The sequence below is a fragment of the Struthio camelus genome, chromosome 13 (genome assembly GCF_040807025.1).
Source record: "Struthio camelus isolate bStrCam1 chromosome 13, bStrCam1.hap1, whole genome shotgun sequence".
Taxonomy (NCBI): Eukaryota; Metazoa; Chordata; class Aves; order Struthioniformes; family Struthionidae; genus Struthio; species Struthio camelus.
The window spans coordinates 11,665,754-11,686,371 of NC_090954.1; the positions used below are offsets into that span (position 1 = coordinate 11,665,754).

At 40.1% G+C, this 20,618-nt stretch overlaps 1 protein-coding gene across 5 annotated transcripts in view; it reads right to left on the bottom strand.

The window, feature by feature from the left end:
* The window catches only part of SGCD (sarcoglycan delta), a 361,056-nt gene that overhangs the window by 289,402 nt on the left and 51,036 nt on the right, over positions 1 to 20,618 (bottom strand). For 3 of the 5 annotated variants that reach the window (XM_068959762.1, XM_068959757.1, XM_068959765.1), the window contains exon 1: positions 12,969 to 13,049. The exons of the other annotated variants lie outside the window; for them this stretch is intronic. The gene's annotated coding sequence lies outside the window, so the exon portion shown is untranslated. Of the gene's footprint in view, positions 1 to 12,968; positions 13,050 to 20,618 lie in introns of those variants that run through there. 5 annotated transcript variants of the gene reach the window in all.

The window sequence follows — 20,618 nt, forward strand, 5'->3', positions numbered from 1 at the left end:
ATAACTACAATAACATCTCATACTAGCATTTCCAGTAATTTGCACAACAGCCCCTGCAGATTATTTCTACTACATGAGAAATGTATTCCCAGTTCTCTCTTTTTCCCCAAGGAACCTCTATGATGTAAAATAAACACGGCCTTCATACTACTAAGCTTGACATTTCAACCACCATGGCTTCATCAAAAAAGAAAGCTGATGACACTCTTTACAAAGGCTGTGAAATAGAAGTTCAATTAAAATAGACTCTCAGTTTAGTAGTCCTCTAAAATTTCCCCCAGCGTTTTCTTTTTTAGAGCACTAGCAACCCGTGAGAAAAATTTCTCATGCGGGTAATTTCTGTTTTATCTCTGGAATGGATGGAAAGGACTAAGAGGATGATCATTTCTGGCCTGACCAAAGGAAGCAAAGGAAGGAAGAGGAGTCATTTAACTTCTGCTTATAGATACGTCAGATGAGTAAATACTCAGGAAGCAAAAGCCTATTTACACTGAAGGACAGTATTGGCATAAAACGAGTGGGTGCAAACCAACTGTGAATAAATATATGCTAGAAATCACAAGATGAGGTTCTACACCAGTTTTCCAGTGAGAGTAGTGGGGACAAAAAGTGTTAGTAGTTCTAAAATGGAGTTTGATCATTTAATGAAAGGGATTATATGATGTGATTGCTGATGATAGCAGTAAAATTGAGTCAGTGACCCAGGAAGTCCCTTCCCAGATATATATTCTCCTGGTGAGGGGTCTGCTTGCACAATGAGTAGAAAGAATAGGTAATAGCAGACCCTGTGTGAAATTCTGGTCTGCTGAAGAAAATGAGTTTTGCCCAGGACTGCAGGAAAGCCAGATTTTCACTCCATGTGCACTAGCAGGACACTTGCAGCCTGTTACAGTTTTATAAAAGCCACCAAAATACTCCTTTCTACTTCCATGAAGATGACAGACTCAGCCCAGCTGAAAAATACAGAAATACAAAACAAATATAGTTGCTTTGGGGTCACCAATGCCTTCACAGCCAGGAAGCAAAACTCCCTTCAAAAGCTCGTTTCCTACCAGGAGTGGGAGGAAAAGGCAGTCGTCTGCAGCACTGATCTTCAAGAAATATAGTTTTATCACTGAGACCCTTGTCCCTTTAAACTTTTACTAACCCTCCCAAAGCCAGGTGTTATGCAGCTCATCAAGGATGCTTGGCTGCTGAATTTCTCCTGAGGAAAATTTAGAATTCTTTGGAAACAAAACAAGAACCATTATCCAAAATGTTCTCTTCAAGCAAGCCATAGGCAACGCACATATCCTGCAAGGACCCAAATCCCATGCAAAAGCATTTGTCGTATGCACTTCTGGCCTCCTAGAACAAACAACAGCTACGACCAAGAACATTTACTCATCCACATCTGAGAAGGCAGATGTCAACTCAGGTTTCCGAGGACTTTAGCAGTCTTCATCCAGAGATGGTAGCAGACACTGTGACCTATCTCTCTCTTACATTTATATGAACCCATTTCTCTTGTTTTTTTAACTTAATTTTTTTTTTTTTACAGTCATACTTTTCCTTTACAATATGTTATGATGAGTTTACAAAATTTCATCTACTGAAATCTGTTCAGCAATTACCCAGAAAAGTCCCCATTTGCAGAGATTGCTTTGCTTCCTCCCCATCTCTAATACAAAAAATGAATTTATGGTTTTAGTGAATAAAACTCAACTTTATATAAGCACAGCATTATTTTCACAAAACCAAGATTTCTCTTACATTCTGGAATGACACTTTTAAAGGATTCTGTAAACCATTTAAGACAGACATGATCTGACTTAAGTGGGAAAACATGAGGTTTTCAAAGGAAACTGTACTATTATACCATCAGTAACAAGGTAGCTTGTCTTGGATATTATAGATTTTTAAGACGAGAACAAAACTTTAAATGATTTAATCTCACCATGTTACACAAGCCAGTTTCCCACAGTTACACCCCTGTATTAAGCCCCTAGCTTCAGTCCAACAAAAAATCTTCCAGAAAGGAAGATGAACCAAAGACATCAAAAGAAAGTACACGTACCATCTGATTTGGTTTGATCCTATGTCATATCATCTTCCGCTATCATCTTCCACTATCCAAAAAAGTGTCTTTCCTTTAATTTGAATTTGTCTGGCCTTCATTTCCAACTGCTGGTTATTCATATGCCTTTCTCCACTAAATTAAAGGCTTGTGATCTGTCACTGTAACATGCAGACAAGAGCAAGTGTGGCCTGACAAAGAAAGATAGCTTTCTCTCACCGAACTAGAGCAGATTCCAAGACTGGTGTAAAATCATTATGCTTTTAATTCAGTTACTCTGATTTATACCAGCAGGAAATATGACCTCCATATTCTTAGAACAGCTTACAATAGGTGCTAAAGAAAATGTCATTTCTAAGAATATATATTAATAAAATGTAAATTATGACAAAGCCACTGTCTAGCACTTCTCTCGCATTCCTTCTTCTCACCTGTCTAGTCTGTGTTCATAGTAATGAAACAAACATTGATTCTCCCATTTATGTTCTCTACAAAGTTTCTGCTCTTCTCCACAGCTGTAGTCAGTTGCAGTTGATCTGCCCCAACGATGACAACATGATGAAGATGAAATGACTAAAAAGCAAATCAAGAAAGTACAGGAATGCACCTTTTTTTTTTTTTTTAAGCTACAAAACAAGTCTTATCCCTTTGCTCAGTCTCCAGTCATCATAACTTACGAACTGCATTCTCTTACAAGCAAAGTGAGTTTTCTCACTGCTGCTTGTATAGACTATTTCTGCTTTACAGAGGAAAGAGTCACACAGTCACCATGGCTTCTAGCATTCCTCACATCATCGCTTTCCATTCAGAAATCTCCTCCCACATACACAGGCCTCCAGGCTGTGCTGCTGGGATGGTTTCAAACATAAACCTGCTCCTCCTCTGTACAGTCACGCCCTGTCCCTTGGATGTTTTTTGGGGGGATTTTTTGTTTTTTTTGTTTAGTGTTTTTTTTTTTTTTAAACAGAGATAGGAAATCAGGAAGGTTATTTAAATTACATCGCAGAGAAACAAGTCGCTCCCCTCCTCCCTTTTTTTTTTTTTTTTTTTAAACTGGCATTACTGTCTTAGATGCTCAGTTGAGTTTTGGAGAAAAGCTGTGAACTTTTGTCTTTAAGAGATGATACAGACTTCCTATACGGTACAAGGTCTAACTGTGGGTGAATCCCCCACATACTTACACAGTGAAAAGGGAGAACACAAGTAAGTCTTATTTTGGGGGAGCTTTAGAAAAAATAAGAGCCATAATACAACTTGGAAAGATGAACAGCACCCCGAGGAAAACCATCCTAGCATCAAGGAAACCAGAAACATTGGGACAATTCAGCTCTCTGAGTGGCTGGCTCATACCTGCTTTGCTCCCAGAAGAAATAACTTAAATTGACACTTTTTTCCCCCCCCCCGGGGCCTCAAATGAGAACAGGCCAAGACTTGAGCATACCAAAACTTGGACATTCTTTTGGCAGTATCTCCGATTCTTATATTTTGTCTGCCATTTGAATTCGAGCACAGTTTGCCTTGTGGCAAACATGGGTATGTGGCAAGAGATTTGGAAAAGAGAGAGGGTAGTAAAGAATAACACTTTTCAGTTATTCAGAATAACTGACCCAACAAATGGCTCATATTCGACATCTGGCTGGATACTTTACAGTCATGATTTCTTATAACTGAATATCTTGTTTATTTATAACATTCCAGATTACTTCAGAAAGTTGGGTGGTTTTTTTTTTTTTTTGGTGCTGGATACTGCCCTTATCACTCCTCTATAGAAGCCTATTTCTGCTTCTGCTATTAAAAACGTTCCAACCCCAGAGGTAACTCCTGCTAGGGAGGTTCACAGCACACACATACAACTAGATCCGAAAATCACCGCAGTGGAATGCCATCACTCAAAATGCAAAGAAAGGCTGCTGATACGCTTTCACATCAGTCAGATCTTTCACCAGATCCCTCAAATACTACTCTGCTGCCCTGAACCCTCATTGCAACAGATTGGTGCTCTCGCTTCTCTGGACAGAAGTCAAGAGTTTCTATATGGTTTCATTGAAGAGCCTGGCAGACAATAGTAACAAAAAGATGTATATTGTAGGCACAAATGGATGCCATTAAAATTTTGACATACAGCCAGAAAAGCAGTATCATTGTCATTAAAAATATGTTGTAATCTTGATTTCTTATAACTGAATTTCTTTTTTATTTATAACGTTCCAGATTATTTCAGAAAGATTTATTTTTTCCTAATTAACAAGTGCTATAGGTATGTAGCATAGCTGTCAGCAATAGGTCAAACCTAGATTTTATGACCTCAATCTCTTTCTGCCCTTTATTTCTTTTTAGGAGTCCCATACATCTTAACAGCAAGTAAATGGAAGGCATGTATTGCTACACAGTACAGCTACTTCAAGTAATTCACATGGCCTGTCCAGAAGCAGAGCAGAGAAATGGTATAAACACCCTAGGGAGGCAGAAGGAGCATTTTTTTCCAGCAGTCCAGCCAAGGTCCACCTCCAGAACAAAAAATGTGAAGACAAAGTAACCCCCTTTAGTTCACTCTGTCAGATCTGCTTGCGTTTTTGTATTTCTTTCAGCTTGGACAACGTGAATGAAGTGAGGTCAATTTTCAGTGCTGTAGGAGCATTGGGCCTTCAGCAAGTAGCTGCAATCAATGATTGCAAAAGCATTTAAAAACGAGCATTAACAATGGAGGAACCTCTAATAAGTGTAGACTTTATAGAACCGTACTGCACCAGCTCAGGTTCGATGCCTGCACGCAGAATGGTTGGAGCTGAGCATGAGAATTTTCACACTGCATGCGGGAATACAACACGGGATAGGGAAGTTAAGTACTGCAGTGCAGCAAACGTCAGTGTATTAACACTGCCCACTGCAACAGGAATGAACAATTGCAAAGAGCCTTTTTCAAGCTGTGTTGAAGCTTTCTAATACTCTGTGTGTGTGCACAAGCTGACCTGCTTGCATTTCAATGGGAGTTTTGTGCCGAGTGCAAGTCGCGCACAAGAGTTAAGACTAGGAAGAACTGCACTAGCGTTGTTTTACAAAGACAGCCAACAGAGAGTCATTCTTTTGTTAATATCGTTGTTATATGAAAAAGATGTCAAAAGCTAGCTTTTATGCCAACTGAAGCTTCATCTTGGGGGAAAAAGCTCTTTGAAAGTTGCAAGCACTCTGGCTGTGTTGAAATCAAGCTCTTAGACAAGAATTATTATTTTAGTTTCTTTCTTTCCTTCACACAAAGCCAAACTATTTGCTTGCTAAAATACAAGGATTCCACCTGTCCATCAGCTGGCAGATGGGTAGCCCACCTACTGCACATCATCCTAACAAACACTCTGAGCAGAAAGAACGTCAGCTTCCATCCAAAGCTCCATCCCAAAATAACTTCTCCGGTAGATTCTTAGCAAGAAGTCCCTGTTCCACACCCAGTGCCCTTTCCAATTCTCCATTTCCTTCCAAAACACCCCCCTTCTACAATCCCAGTTCCCAATAAGGTTACTGCCTCAGATATCACTCCCCTAGGAGACCAATCTTACAGAAAGAGCTTTTAATTCCAAGCTCACCTAAAATGTTTTGATAATGGAAAAGCATCTATGACAGGATTACTTTATACCCAGGTGAAATGCATGGGGAGATACAGCCAGACTATCCCAAGCATAACTTATCTTTAAGCTAGTGTGACGATCAGAAGCAACAGCTCAATCAGAATCCCCTGTGGTTCCTCCATTAATAAGACACTTTGCCTACAGCAGACATGGAAAATTGCGTCTGGGTTTGTATGGCATTTCATATTAGCTGCGGGAGCAATACTGAAGGTCAGAGCAAGAACACTATGTCTGCCTAAAGTTTCGCCCTTAGTACCGGAAGATGAAGCCAGGAAGTTACTCTGGAAGTACAAGCGTAAAGTAAGCAAGCTGCAGAAGACAGAAGAGATGTCTTGAGATACTGGAGCAGACTTTCTAAGCCACGTGGGGCATATACACCTATAAACCTACCCCAAATATCATTCACAGCTATTTGCATTCTGACTCTCTTTCCTCCCCATTAAATTCTATTTCTCTCTCACAGACGAGAGTTCGTAGGGAGTGCTCTCTGCCAGCCAGACAGAAGCAGACTGAGATGAGAAGGGAGAGATTAACTGAAAACTGAGTAAGGGGAGAACATCCAAGACAGCGAGAAGGCAGCTCTGGAGGCAAAACAGGGAAAAGAAACTGTGCCCATGAAGCAACTTTAAGGAGTTGGGTGGCAAACGTCTCATCTAAAATCATGGAGGCTTGGGACTGCAGAGGTTTCCTAGTGCAGGAAGCAACGAGACTCTCGTATTTTACCTATACCAGTCTGTCTTTGTGGGAGATGGGTTCCTTTTCCCTACAGTGTCCGGCTTCCCCAGTTTTGGGAGAGGTTTCTCTGGGCTTCATTTCTTGTCCACAAAGTGAGGGTAGTGATGCCATGCCTAACTGATAGGGTCTTCATCCGAGGAATACATTAACTGTTGTGACAAACTATGCAAAGATCATTCATATAAGCTTGGAAGACACCAAGGTTGTCACAGCAAGACTAGACTTTCAGGAGGCAGTCCTGATTTTAGGCTCTTCAGAAGAGATTAAGCCTTCCGATACTGAGAAGGGAGCAATTCTTTTTTTCCTGTTCTTCTGACTAAGGAAGTGAAATGACTTCAGATGTTTGCCAAGATAATTGTTCTCACATGTTAGGAAGAAAAATACTTAAATAACATTAACGGACATTTCCAACCTAATCTCTCAAGTATCTTGTTTTGCAGCATGGGCCATAGGCTATGTCAGCTGTGTAAGGTCACGCAGCAGGAGATAAGCCATGGTGCTAGATCACCGCAAGCAGAAACTGCAGCCCTGCAGGGACTTTTTTGTGCAGCCAGCCAGAGCAGGCTCTGAATCCAGGCAGAAGCTGCCAGGCAGGTTATTTACATTCACGGACTCGTCCACTGTGCCTCCTGCCCCCTGCAGACGTTCTGCCTCCTCTCACTCGCCAAAGGTGGCGCAGTGAATCCAGCCCAGAGAGAACCAGCCATGCTCCTGCTCACTCTGCAGAGAGAGATTTGATCTACGTGGACTGCAAGGCAATGCCGCTTCATGCAGCCCCAAAGCAAACAGCAGCCTTACGCTCCTCTTCCCTCGTGATGAGCTGCAGCAGCAGAATTGTGGCTTGCACCTGTATTGCCTTCTCGGTTGCTAACCCTAACCTTAGCTGTCTTCCATGAACATTATGAATTGTTCCCATCTATGTTTTGCTGAGTTTGGTTTCTCATATTGATAGATGTTGATAAAATACCATGGTAATATCAATTACTTTCCAAGACTGCAGAGGCATGTGAACTCAGAGATTTAGGGGAAAAGGCCTACTGCAAATGCATATTGACCCTGGAATCAATTTTGTCAGCAACCGGTACCTTAACTGGCAAGACTCAACTCGAAACCAGTCTCCTCCACAATATCAAAACCAGAATGAGGATACACATATAATACAATACTGTATTATACTGTACTGTATACAATACTGTAGGAACTCTACTCAGATGATGACAGCGCTATTTAAGAGAAACTAGGTAAAAGTACAACAAGAGGTCTCTCAAAGCTGCAGAAGGATCTCGCAGAATGACAAACAGGCCACTGTAGGGGAAAAGCAGCTTCTCTTATTCTACAATTTAATAGAAAGCCCAAATTTTACTCCCCTGAATGCTTTGACAGCATGCAAGACAGAACCTCAGTTCAGCTTTGGAAGGCAAAGTGTCCACAGCTCAAAACCCACAAAGCCCAATTGTGAGAAGTCAAGAGGGGCCAACACCTGACATGGGCCCTTGTTCATTTACCATGCAAGCCCATTAGCCAGACATGCAACTATTCCAGAAATCACGAGCTGTAATAGGACTGTTGCTAATTAATAATTCCATGTCCGAGCTGATGCAGCAGGATCATCACTGTAATAGTGAGAGAAATCTCAAGAGCGATCGTCTTTCCACTGCTTTTGAGGACAACAACTCTCCGTGATTTAAAACTAGCAGCTTTCACAACTTTTTCTTCAAAAAGTGCTGAAGAGTTCATGGTGAGCAAGCTGAAGCTCAGCAAGTTTAGTATTTGTACAGGACCAGCTTGAATCCTGCCCTGCCTACCTCAAAGCGTGGGAAAAGCAATTCTGAGACACGTGCTTACTTTGTAACAGGGCATATGGATGAAGACATGGTGGTATGAGGTAATAAATAGGATTTCTCCCACCTGGTACCTGCTGCTGTTTTAAAGAAATGTGCTCATGCCTCACACTAGAAAGCCCACACACATTCCGTTTTTAACGGAGGGATGCTTATAAAAGGAGAGCTGGCGACAGAATGCTAGCATTAGAAATAAAAGTCTCATAGTTATTTACTACTTCTGATAACTAGCTTCTTCCTTTGAGGAAAGAAAAAAATACAACTTCCTCATGGGTACCACATGCCTAATAAACAAGAACACGCAATGCCCAGTGCCTCTCTGCATACTTTAGCACTGTTCCCCCAGTTTAACACAGCAGCGTCCTCACATACCTTTTGAATCAACTCACAGGGGTCTTTACAGGAGATAATTCTCCTCTTTTAAAAAGGGAAGTGAATTAAACTCTGAACTCTGATCATGTTAATAGCCCTGCCTGACACTAGATCACTGAAGCAGCATTTTGTATGTGCCCATAACGAACTGATACGGCATCCTCTTGCAGAACATTCCTTCCCCTTAAACACATATTTAATAGATGTGCACCACTTCTTTTTAAATACACTGGCTCGCACTGTCAGCTTTCCTAATGCTCTAGGCACTGACTTCAAGTTCCATAATCAATTATATTATTTTGCTTCTCGGCAGTAACGTGATTACAGCTTTTGGGGTGTGACAGGCATTTGTGAACATTTCTGCCTGTCTTCATCTGAAATCGCTAATCTTCTTTCATCCCCTCCTCCCCACAAAACCTGGGCAAAACTGATAAAATAACATCAATAAATCAAGGCACTTGCATTTTCCCTGAAGTGACTATATTTCAGGTTTATTCACTGAAACACAAACAAGGACATAGTTCATCTAGCTCAACAGCCTGACCAAAACGAGTATAAAATGATGATGTCGTCTTGTGGCATTTATTGCCAGTTTGGTTAATACGACTGACCGTTTTTTCCTGCACAGGCTCTCTCTTCTAGATCATCCTATCTTTGCAATAACCACGACATTCCTAATGTTTAGTAACAATTTACTACTCAGCAATTGCTACGACCAAGCCCATATCATCAAAGACAAGACTGTAAGCTTCAGGAAAAAAAGATTTAATTCACATTTGACTCTCGCAAGCTGAGAAGCCTCGTTTACCACCCTATACATCACACTGTTGTTGAAACGTAGTATACGCTGTAAACTGTTCATAAGTAGCATCAGAGAAATAAAGTTCAAACAACGCTTGCCGCTTTCCTCCCAGCGATTACAGAAGTTTTAACGACAGTAAATGCAGCAGGTAAGAGATGCAAGTTCTAATACAGGCCACGGAAAGACGTGTACCCATCCCTGAACCTAGCTGATCAACCGTACATTTTTTAAGGATACTTAAATCCATTTACATCTCCACAAACATCTAGAGAGATAATCAGTGGAATACAGATGATCCCATTCACTCAGTTTGCTTTCAGGGCATACCTTTTTTCCTAGGACAAGTCATTAGTTTCTTCTTCAAAGCCACATTAACATAACACGTTCCCAAGGAAGGCCCAGGGATCGTACAAGCATTCTGTTATCAGGCATTGAGTAATTTTCTTCTTTGATTCTCCCATCACCCATCATTTTGGGGAAGATGAAATACCCCATACATTGACAGGCATTCAGGCCTTGGAGGCTTAGAGCAGGTGAACTATAATTCAGAAGGAAGATTTCTGTGAAATGGATAATTGGTAACAGATCCAGCTTTATCTGGAAAAACTCAAAGTGCTCTTGCATTGTTTCTTAATGCATCTGATTCAAGCCATTCAAACCTAACTTGTGATTTCCGGTTGCATTCTTCCCCTTGAGATAGCTAAGAGTAATCCATTTTAGACAGCCTGCTGTCACTTTGTTTGATCAGCTAATTTCAGTTAGACAACCACATAGAGGTATTTCATTAAAATTGTTCCTGCAAACATGATGCAATACACTAACTCACAACAGCACAAGAGGCGGCCATTTTTGAGGCAAAATCATGTGGACCAGAATAATGAAAGAAGTTTCAACCTTAAGTCAACTTTGGAATTGATAGAAAAACACCTGTCCAACAGTCATATTTAACCTTTATCAATGATTTATCACATGGTAGAAAAAAACATCAAGAGGCCATTTGGTAGAAGGAACCATTACCATGCAAAACCCTCCTCAGGCACATGCACTTAGGCAGAAGAGTTGTTAATCTCTTTCAGGAGCTATGAAGCCCAAACACTTGCACAGGAAGTTTGAAAAAAGTGAAGCAGCAGAATGATGAACCAAGCATTTCTTTGGAAAGAGCTAAAAAACATTCCTAGAAAGAAGGGTTCTTTCTTGTCCATTTAATTCATTCCTTCTCCTTGACATCCATATCTCTGTCACAAATTAGCTGCAATTTTCTTTTCCTCTGAGATGAAACCTCTGCTAGTAAACAAGTTCACAATCACTGTGAATTACTGAATCATGTAATTTATTTTCTTTCTGGTGTGTTATGTTCACATGAATTGCTTTAACTAAGTTAGAAGAAATAACTAAGTTAGAATTGTTTTATGATATCAAAGCAGCAAGTCTGATTTGCTCTAGCAGGTTCCATTTATTGAGCTACTAAAGACATTCACAAATTAAACACTAAAAGTGATTTTAAAATTAAAATTAGCATTCCCAACTTAAAGCTACATAAACGAAGCTTACATGTTGATTCTGCTCCCATCCGGGTATTCATCACTGAGAAACAGCAGCAGATTTGCTCTGTGTTACACAGCTGCTGTGAAAGCTATCTGCACAGGGTGAACTGTGGCAGAAGAGTGACTTCAGGTATTGCTGTTCTCTAATACTCTTCTCTACTTGTTGGTGGCTCCTTTTAAAATGAAAAAGTTTTACCACTTTTTATAAGGCCCAAGAATGAGGAATAGAAAAAAAAAATACAGCAAACAAAACAGTGATGGAAAATACACTACTGCTGAAAGTTAAATCTCCACATTTCTATTTCACTCTGTTACAGTCTGTGAAACAAAGAACAATTCAATATTTCAAAGCAAGCTGATAACCATCCCAAGAGTTCTCATGGGTAACGTTACTTAATCGGCAGTTTTATATTCTGGGGGAAAAGGAAAGAACAGAGAAACAACTTTTTCATAAACAAGGGATTTAAAAGTCTAAGAAAAAAAATTTTCATGAAAGTGCCAACATTTAAGCACTTACGTCATACAGTCATGGTCAGTTCAGGGACCAGACAACCAGCTTTGCTAAATAAACAAGGTCTTGAAAAGTCTAAGGCTAATAATTCAATGCTTTATAAGCAAAATCTGCATTCCACTGGCAGAGCCATAAAGCTCAGCTTGAGATAACACACGATGCTCTAACTGCACAGGCTCTTCAGAGCTGACCCACAAAAGCAGGAGCATTGATTGGCAGATACGATAAAAGTTTCTGACTGCTTTTTCAGGGAATGAGCCATGGATTTGTATTTGGAAACTATTCAAAACTGTTCTAAGAGTCATGTAGAATAAACGGCCTTTTGCTCAGCTGCCAACGTATCAGCCTGAAAGCTCAACAAAGTGACTTCAGACAGAAACAAAAAAAAAAAAATCTCTGTGTTTCTACCTACTACATGTTGCTATAATTACCCTCTCCTAATACAGGGGATCTCAGCGCCAGAGAACAAGGAACTCGAAGCGCAAAGCCCACAGCTCCTGCCTTGCTTTGAAATTCTTGTTCGCATGTATAGACCAAAGCAAAACACAGACTCCAGCACCACATGTAGGACGCTGGTAACCATGCTGTGGTCACACAGCACGACCCAGGATGCCTGCTTCACTCAACAACCTCAGTTTTTGAAACACTACAGCCAGTACATGCCACACAGCCAATTTAAGACCAGAATCTCTAGAACTATCTCCTATTAGCGCACGTTTGCTAGGATGAGAGAGTTCAAGGTGCCTCCAAATGTTTTAATCAGGGAAATGAAAAAGATGAATCCTTCCACAATCAACAAACGTATTGGTTTTCCACAGAAAAGACGACTTAAGTTGGTTATACAAAGGCTTTGTTGGTTTAAGTCTGTCAAGCTGTCTCTGCCAGCAACGTGCTTCAGATACGTTCATTTCTCCACAGAATCAAGCATCAACCTTTAAAGTTACGGGACCACCCTTCTCCACGGCACTGTTCTGGAGCGCCCTCGGAAATTTAGCCATCAACTGTAGGGTCTCACCTCTGCATCCAGAATTCAGGATCACAGAAAGCTTAGTTATCCAATAAAATGCTACCTATGAGCCAACACAAATAGCTTTCTCATGGCAGAAAACCAGATGCAGGGTAATTCTCGTCTTTATTCACACATGCTAGCCTTCCTTCAGTGATTTCAAACACTTTACCTTTCCTGCTTTTCTCTGCAATGCATACCATATCATTACCCCCTGAGAGGCCACTTTACACTTTGCTCTCCTGTCTCTCTGTTCCTGCTTTGTTGTATAAAGTCATATGGAAAAAAAAAATACCTAAGTGGCTCTGCGTCCTGCAGGGAAGTTGCTTTAAACATCACTCAGTTTTTCCTGAAAATATTCATGCCACTGCAAACAAAAAAAAGTCAGCCATTACACCTCAAATTTGACAGTTCTTTCAGCATGAAAACTGTAAATTAAGCAAAAAAACATTTATTTATTCAAACACATGGGTTTACTTACCACTAGAAAACTTCTGACAGTTGCAAAGATGATGGCAACCCGTGAAGATCTGCTTTGCATCACCCTTGCAGTTATCCTGGTATTTCAGGGACCCTAGAGGTACCTCCTGAAAAAAATGAAACCACTCTGTCCTACTTAGAAGCTCCTGAAGATGAACTTCAGTCCGGAAACACACTTCCCACATGTTAAATACTAATTCAGAAAGCAGGAAGCCCTTCTCCCCATGCCCTTCAGATGACAGGTTGCAGACTCAAAAACACCAGGTTTAAAACCCAACCTAAAAATTCTGCTCTTTAATAATGAAACACAGCAGCTGTATTTGAGATATTAGAGTTTCTCTGGTACTAGAGCACCGAGAGCAGCAAGGCAGACAGGCTCACAGACAGAGTCTTGCAGAACAGGATTTTACCTTGATGCAAACATGGAAGTGATACGGCCTTTTCTCACACAGCTACTATTACAGCAAGCAAGCATAACTTCTTTAAAGGTGCCACATTCCCTTTCCACCAAGGATACCGTCTTCTAGTCCAATAATCAAACATACAGAAAGACAGTTCACAAGGAATCGGGTCAAACACCTCAAATACCTGTTCCCCATGCATATCGGGGTAGCTAAGGTAACGTTAATCAGGCTTATCTACCTTTTCTGCAGAAAACTCAGCACTTGAGAACGTCAAACAGCCAAAGGTGGTCCCAAATAACGTGAGTGCCAATGGTACGTACCGATGATTTTCTTATGGCAATAAGATGGTTTAATATCCAAGTTCTGCCAGGCAAGGTGGAGATTACCAGCAACTGGTGCATAAATGCGAGGACCATTAATAACTTTATTTCCAAACACAGTTCATCTTTTCATTTGTGCTGAAAATTTAGTTTCATCATACGCTTTTCTGAGAAAACAGAGTGAGCCTGTCTGTAATAGACTAAGAATTAAGTATATCCCCATTTGTGCTGGTAAATTACTGAAGTGACCTTCGCATGTTAGATATCTAGTGATTCATAACCTACAATAGGACATGATTTGTAGGAGATTAGGTTGGACTAGATGATCTCCAGAGGTCCCTTCCAACCTCAACCATTCTGTGATTTCTGCCTACATGCTACCAAATGACAAAAAAAAAAAAAAAAAAAAAAAAAAAACCACACACACACACACACCCTTTGGGGCTTCTTGACACCATGTGTGAGATAGGCAGCAAAAACACTGTGCCCCAAAAACCAACAACACCCTAGCAGTCAAATCACATGAGCTTACAGTTTCCTAGAAAACACGTGAACTCTCAAATTTTCACCTACTTACAAGCCTGTCACTTCCCTTTAACTTCATAAGTCTCACAATGAAGGGTCTGGATCATCTCGAAGGACAATTTATTTTTTATGTTCTATACAACGGCATAGTAAGCCAAAGCTAACATGGACTTTCTTTTAATTAAATATAGTCTATTAATAACAAAAATATACAGCCACTTTAAAGACAATGCATGTCGCTTCTATTAGCATATAGTTATAGTAATAAAAAGCTATTGTATTATCCTGCACTACTTCCTGACATGGTATAAATTGGCATGATTCTGCTGAAGTCCTACTGATTTACACCAACAGGTTTTGTGGCCTACTGATCTAGCCCTTTAATTTCAGGCTTTCCAGAGGAGTCATAAATAAATACATTGCCTGCACTGAATAGCACCTACACATCTAAGACAGACACCTCCTCCTTTTCTGCAGCACATGCCCACAACATGAGCTTGTGCTGGGACCTTCGAGACAGACAACCTAGATGCCAGACCACAGCTTAGCAATTTCTTAAATTGCATTACCCACCTACCCACCCAAGTAAAAGGAGGATAGTTTGACTTAATTTACTTCCTTTATTGAGGGCTAAATTATCATTTGCCGCAGATTACATACAACTACATACAGATAACTACATGTTATTGAATAACTGCATGCAAACCTGGAAGAATCACCTGGACATTTTCCATTCATTAATTTCCTGTCATCTCTGGGCTACTGGGTTTTGGTGGCAGCTTGGTCTCTGCACTTTTCTGCCTCAGGCAGGCAGTTTCAACTTGATAAAAGTTTGAGGCAGAGAACACAGTCTGTACTTCCACTGTGGAAAAAAAAAAGCTGTGCTTTATTCCAATCTTCATAGCATTTCATCCAAAGATGGGAGCAAGCTAGAAGAATGTACTGTAACAGTAACCCAGGATATGTGGCCTCAATTTCTATGGAAGAGATACGTAAGCTCAGCAGTGAGCCACCAAACACCTCCTTACCCTCTGCTTTTAAGAGGGGCCAATACAAAATGCCTGTTAAGGAAACAGTAAAAAAAAAAAATCCATGCTAGAGAACTGTGGAGCATCCCACCCTTTGGGGAAGGTTTTTCTAACCCTAACAGACACTGCCTGGTTCATGTCCTGGCAGGCTTCTTCCAAAGGCCTTCATCCTTCCCCACAGCTGCTGCACAGCAGGCTCGAGGAGCTTCCGATTCATTTAGTTTTGTGCCAGTTGTGGTGGAAAGTTCTAGCAGCATCTTAGCAGCAGCAAGGAAAGTTATTTCAACACATTTGTGCATATAACATAAAGTGATTCTGGAAAAATTACTGCATGCAGGGAGAGGAGTGCAACGCCAAATCCTTAGGAATAGCTCCTTTGCCTTTGAAAGATAAGGATACCATAGTAATTAAGAGTTATTTCCACGCAAGTCAGGCTGCCTTGACTATAGCCTCTCTCAACTTAATTTCAATTACTTCATTACTTTAATTGGTATTAACACTGCAAGCTAGTAAAATAATGGCATGTCAAGACAAGCCAAAGGCGCAGCCTAGATGTGTCCGTCTTTGAAGGTGCACCAAGCAATTGCACGTGCCTCAGGGAGCTGCCACGGCTGCTGCGGGAATTGTACTGATTCGGCATCACTTGTGTCAGGCCGAAAGGTGTCAGGATGATGTCCCGGTCGGGGCTAACTTACAGGGAGCCAGCGCTGCATAATGGACACTACGGAGCTGTACTGCAAGCGGGACGTTGTGCATTTCTCTGCCATAAGCTTTCATTTTCCCTGGCTTATAACAATAACAATTTTGGGTTTTTTTTTCATTTTCTGTAAGAAAGTAGTCTAGCTTTTCTTTTGAACTTCCATGTGCTGATACGCATTAAACCTCACTTGTATAATACCCAAGGCCAAGTTTTGTCATTTAAGCAGCAGGACCCCTTGTGACCCCCTTTCCCTGCCTACTGAACTAGTCTAGCATTAGAGCTCCCTTTGAGCGCTGAAACCATGTGTCACAAGAAGTAATGACACATACTTCCTTAAGGGCTTTAATCACAAAATGCAATTAACTTTTAATGTTCTACTTTCCACTGGAACAAGTATGGGAGTATGACATGAACTGTCATTTCAAGCTCCTCCTGACCGTGATGGGAAAAGTCTCCAAGTATTCTAGCTGAATGACTGTTGTTCGAACTGATGGTCCCCCCCTTAGCTCATTTCCAGACACCGTTTATCACATTTTATGTACAATAAATGCTTACTCCATAAAAAGAAAGCATTCTTACATTTTGGAATACAAGAAGTTTGCTCTTTAAAAAGAAAAGAGGCAATTACTGGTCATCTGATGACCTCTCTATGCTTATCTACCTAGTGCTCTTCTGTCATTGCAGATTAGGCAAATAGTTATGTCCCAAGAAAGCAGGAATGCAATTAAATTCCACTTAACGACATATTTAGCATAAGAAATTTTTTAAATGCTTACCTATGGTATTGTTTTTTTTTTTTTTAATAAAAAAGTCAAAGCATTCTTCCCTATAAAGCAGCTGAGAACAGAATAATTAAATCTTAAAATAACAAAATTTGATCAATTTGGTTTGATACTGCTTCCTTCTAAATCTTTCCTAATATGTTGAGATCTGAATACATGTTGACACATCAAGACACCATTGTCTGAGAGTTGTCACATACAGAAAGAAAATTGTTCATATATGTACTCTGGCTTTAATGTGTTATTATAGCACATCATGCTGCAAACAGCTTGTCATTCCCAGGCTTTGGGTTTAGCGTTTCTTTCTTTCTTCCTTTTTTTTTTTTTGGTCAGGGTTTTTTGGTTCTATAATCTTTTCAAAGGCATATTACTAAATGTCAGCTACATAAGTAAATTACTGACTTTAAACAGACAAGCATAATACTTCCCTTATTAATACACATAAATAAAAGGCATAAAAATCTTATTACTGATAATGATATGTAGAGGATAGAAGTGCCAGGACATACACTTTTTCTCTGCTGTGAGTTCATAAGGGATAGCTCAGTAAGATAAAGAAAAGCCTACCTTAAATTTGATTTTGAAGTCATTAACATAGGTAGCTAAGTCAGCATGTCAGGGTGTGTAGGGCTCAACTAACCTCCTTCTGCAAATAGTAGCATTTACACTGAGCACTCGGGAAGGATATTGGCCAGTATCTATACCTTTGGGCTAGGGACTAGAATATAGCAAGAGTAAGCTCAACTGCTCTCCAAAGGACCTACAATACACATAGGATTGGTTTTCTGCAACATCTACGAACCTCTCTGAAGGCATGCTGAAGAACATGAAGCCTGTGTTTACAGGCAAACCAGTGATTTCCATAAATGTAGGTAAAGCCTAGAAACAGACATATACATATATATGCACATGCATCCTATGAAACGCTTCAAACTGACTACAAATGTTGCACAAAAGTCTTGCTATTTCCAAAAGAAAACAGGGCACAAGTATTGTGCAAACAAATAAAAAATCGCAAATCAGAATAAGCTGACAGGGGAGAAAGAGCTCTGCTTATACTCAATCTTTTGACTTAAGCTTGGTCAAACAAAAGGCTTCTCTACAATCAGAGAATATTCAGGAATCCAGGGTCACTTGTATCTCCACAACTGAAACTGTAAAGATACTTAACTGAGCTCTTCTTAACAAGCGCTACCAAAAAGAGCTGCCAGGTTTCTATTTTGCCATCTCCCGTGTATCCTCTCACCTCCCCCTCTTTCCACACACCTATATGCTCTCTTCTTCTCCGTTATGTGCCAAAAGAATTTCTTTTAAACTAAGCAGAGTTGAATATTGCAGAGAGGTAGGGAAATACCTGAGGACACTTGAGGGAAAGGTGGCTTTCAGCCTCAGGATGCCAAAAGGAAAAGCAGATAACCCAAAATCTGCAGCATGACAGAGAAAGGGAGCTGTGTAAACCCTAGTGAAGGAAGGCAACAGGAAGGCCAGAAGAGGAACTGAAGAAATGAAGCCACCTGAGGCTAATTACATCTACTGATATGTCTGACTTTGAACAGTCAGCTGAACGGTTTAGAAATTTAGGAAGCTCTGGCTGCACATCAGCAATGCAGGCAAAAAACATTTTACCTCTCCTACTGAAGCTATCCAGCACAGCGTCTTGAACTTTTACTAAACTCATTCATTTGCTGGTCTCAAAGAAAGACTTTCACAGAATGCAGGTCAGAATTAAAGCTGCAGCAAAGTTAGTAGGAAAGTACTATACTAATTTCAAGCTGACAGTCTTCACAAGTAAATTAGGTTGTTTCTTGCATTAGGCCGGTCAATGCAGTGCCAGGGTAATGCAATACATGAACTTAAGCAGCTAAGCACCATGAACCTGAGAGGGATCTGCATGCAAATTTAGACCATCACAGATGGCACAAGACGCTAAAGCTAAAGAAAAGCTGAACGCAGAATCTGCTGATATGAATGCTGAGAAGATTCAAGGTCAACAATAAAAAAAATTCAAATTTTTGTTTTATCTAATAAAAGTTCATCTAGGGTGTAGGGCATAATCTCCCTCCTCAACACTGTGAATGGGTAAGTCTTATCTCAAAGGACCACCTTAAAAAGAGACACCAACACTCTTATTATCATGTCATCGTGAGTTACTCAATCAATACTTTTCAATGAGAGCTTCCATTTTTATAGGCTTTACAAACATCAGAAACTCTGACACCCTGTTATCAGCTGGATCTCATTCTCCGTATTTGCTGGCATTTCAACAGTGTAGAGGTCCATGCGGCATCCCTACAGCATGGCTCACACTAAATAGTTTGATTTCTTTGAAGCTCAAATGATATCCAGCTGTGTTTGAATTCCTATCACTCCCTATCCCTAGGGGGTCAAGTAAACTAGGAGTCCAACCAAAGCAGGAGAAAAAGTGATTGTCCCTGTTCATTTGGGGGGGGGGGGGGGGGAGGGAGAAGATACAAGCAAGTTTCCTCCTTTGAAGCGGCCTTAAGAGTAAAGAGAGCAGCAGTATCTTAGGCTGCCTGATCAGCAGGCAGTCAGAAGCTCCTGCTAGGAAAGGAGCAGAACGTTCTTGTACCCACAGCATCCCTGTCTTGGCTGTGCAATAATATTCCACTTTTTACCTTCTTCTCTTGCTACAGCAGTGAACCTTGCATGTTAATCCTTCGAATCCTTGTTATTTAATAAATGCATTAAAGTCTATTGATTTTTAGTGACTATGAAAGGTCAAGTAAAAACAAAGCCGGAACATTTTGTAATGCGCAGGGCTGTAAAAGGAAAAAAAATCCTAATGAGAGTAAGCAATTACTATGCAGGTGGAGGAGAAACCCTAAGAGAGACAAGTTCATCTCTCAGTTACATGGATGCAAGTGGAGAGCAATTCCATTTGGGATAAAACTTCAGACAATGGTTTCTTTGGCCCTATCCTAAGTTTATACTTGCATAACTGTGAGCCGAATTTCAGTCTCAAAACCTCAAATATTATTAGAATTTATTTAAAGGCCATGAGAGGCGTCTCCAATCTTTTAGAATGACCTCCTATGCAATATAGTCTAAAACAAGGCAGCAAATAATTTCACTATCATCTTACAGGGGGACAGGCGATAAGAACTAATGCCCTTCCACACACTTAAGCATACCAAGACATGGAGCCATGTAATAGGTAATATATAGGCAAATAAGAATCAAGCATATGCTTTGTTGTAAATAATTATTTGTGATTTTAAATCTTTCATGGAAAATGAATCCCTTCATAGTCTCAAGGGATAGTTTCTCAGACTTTCACATCCATCCCATTCAGGCCTATCCACAATGAAACATGATCCTGTGATTAGAGGCATGTTTAATTACCGTTCCGCAATAAAAGTTTATGAACCAACATTTTATCCTAGCCTGTGCATTGTCTTACTTATTTTTATATATTCATAAATATGCAAAGCCATTAAGATGATTATTAATTGCAGCAGAATACAATTAGGTGGTATTCAGCAAATAACAGCCATTGAAATTGTAGCATGTATTCACTGTTTTTCAGTGGCTGTCTTAAATTATTTAGCTTTTGGAAGATCTCTGTTATCATGATATAATGCAAGTTCTACCTAAATAGTATTTCTGCCTAAAAGAAAGGACACTGATCTATTATTAAGCTCAGCCACGTAGTGAGTTTTGTCATTTTATAAAACCTTCATAAAACTGATTTCTTATACAGCCTCATTTTCTGTTCACAGTGTTATCAGGACTCCCAAATCAACATTTTTTGGACACAGAATTACTATCTTTCCCTTCCACCAAATAATTTCTCCTTTAATTTCTCCTTAAGCTTTTCGTAGAATTTTAACACCACTGATACCTAATTTCCAAACTAATATATTTTAAAACG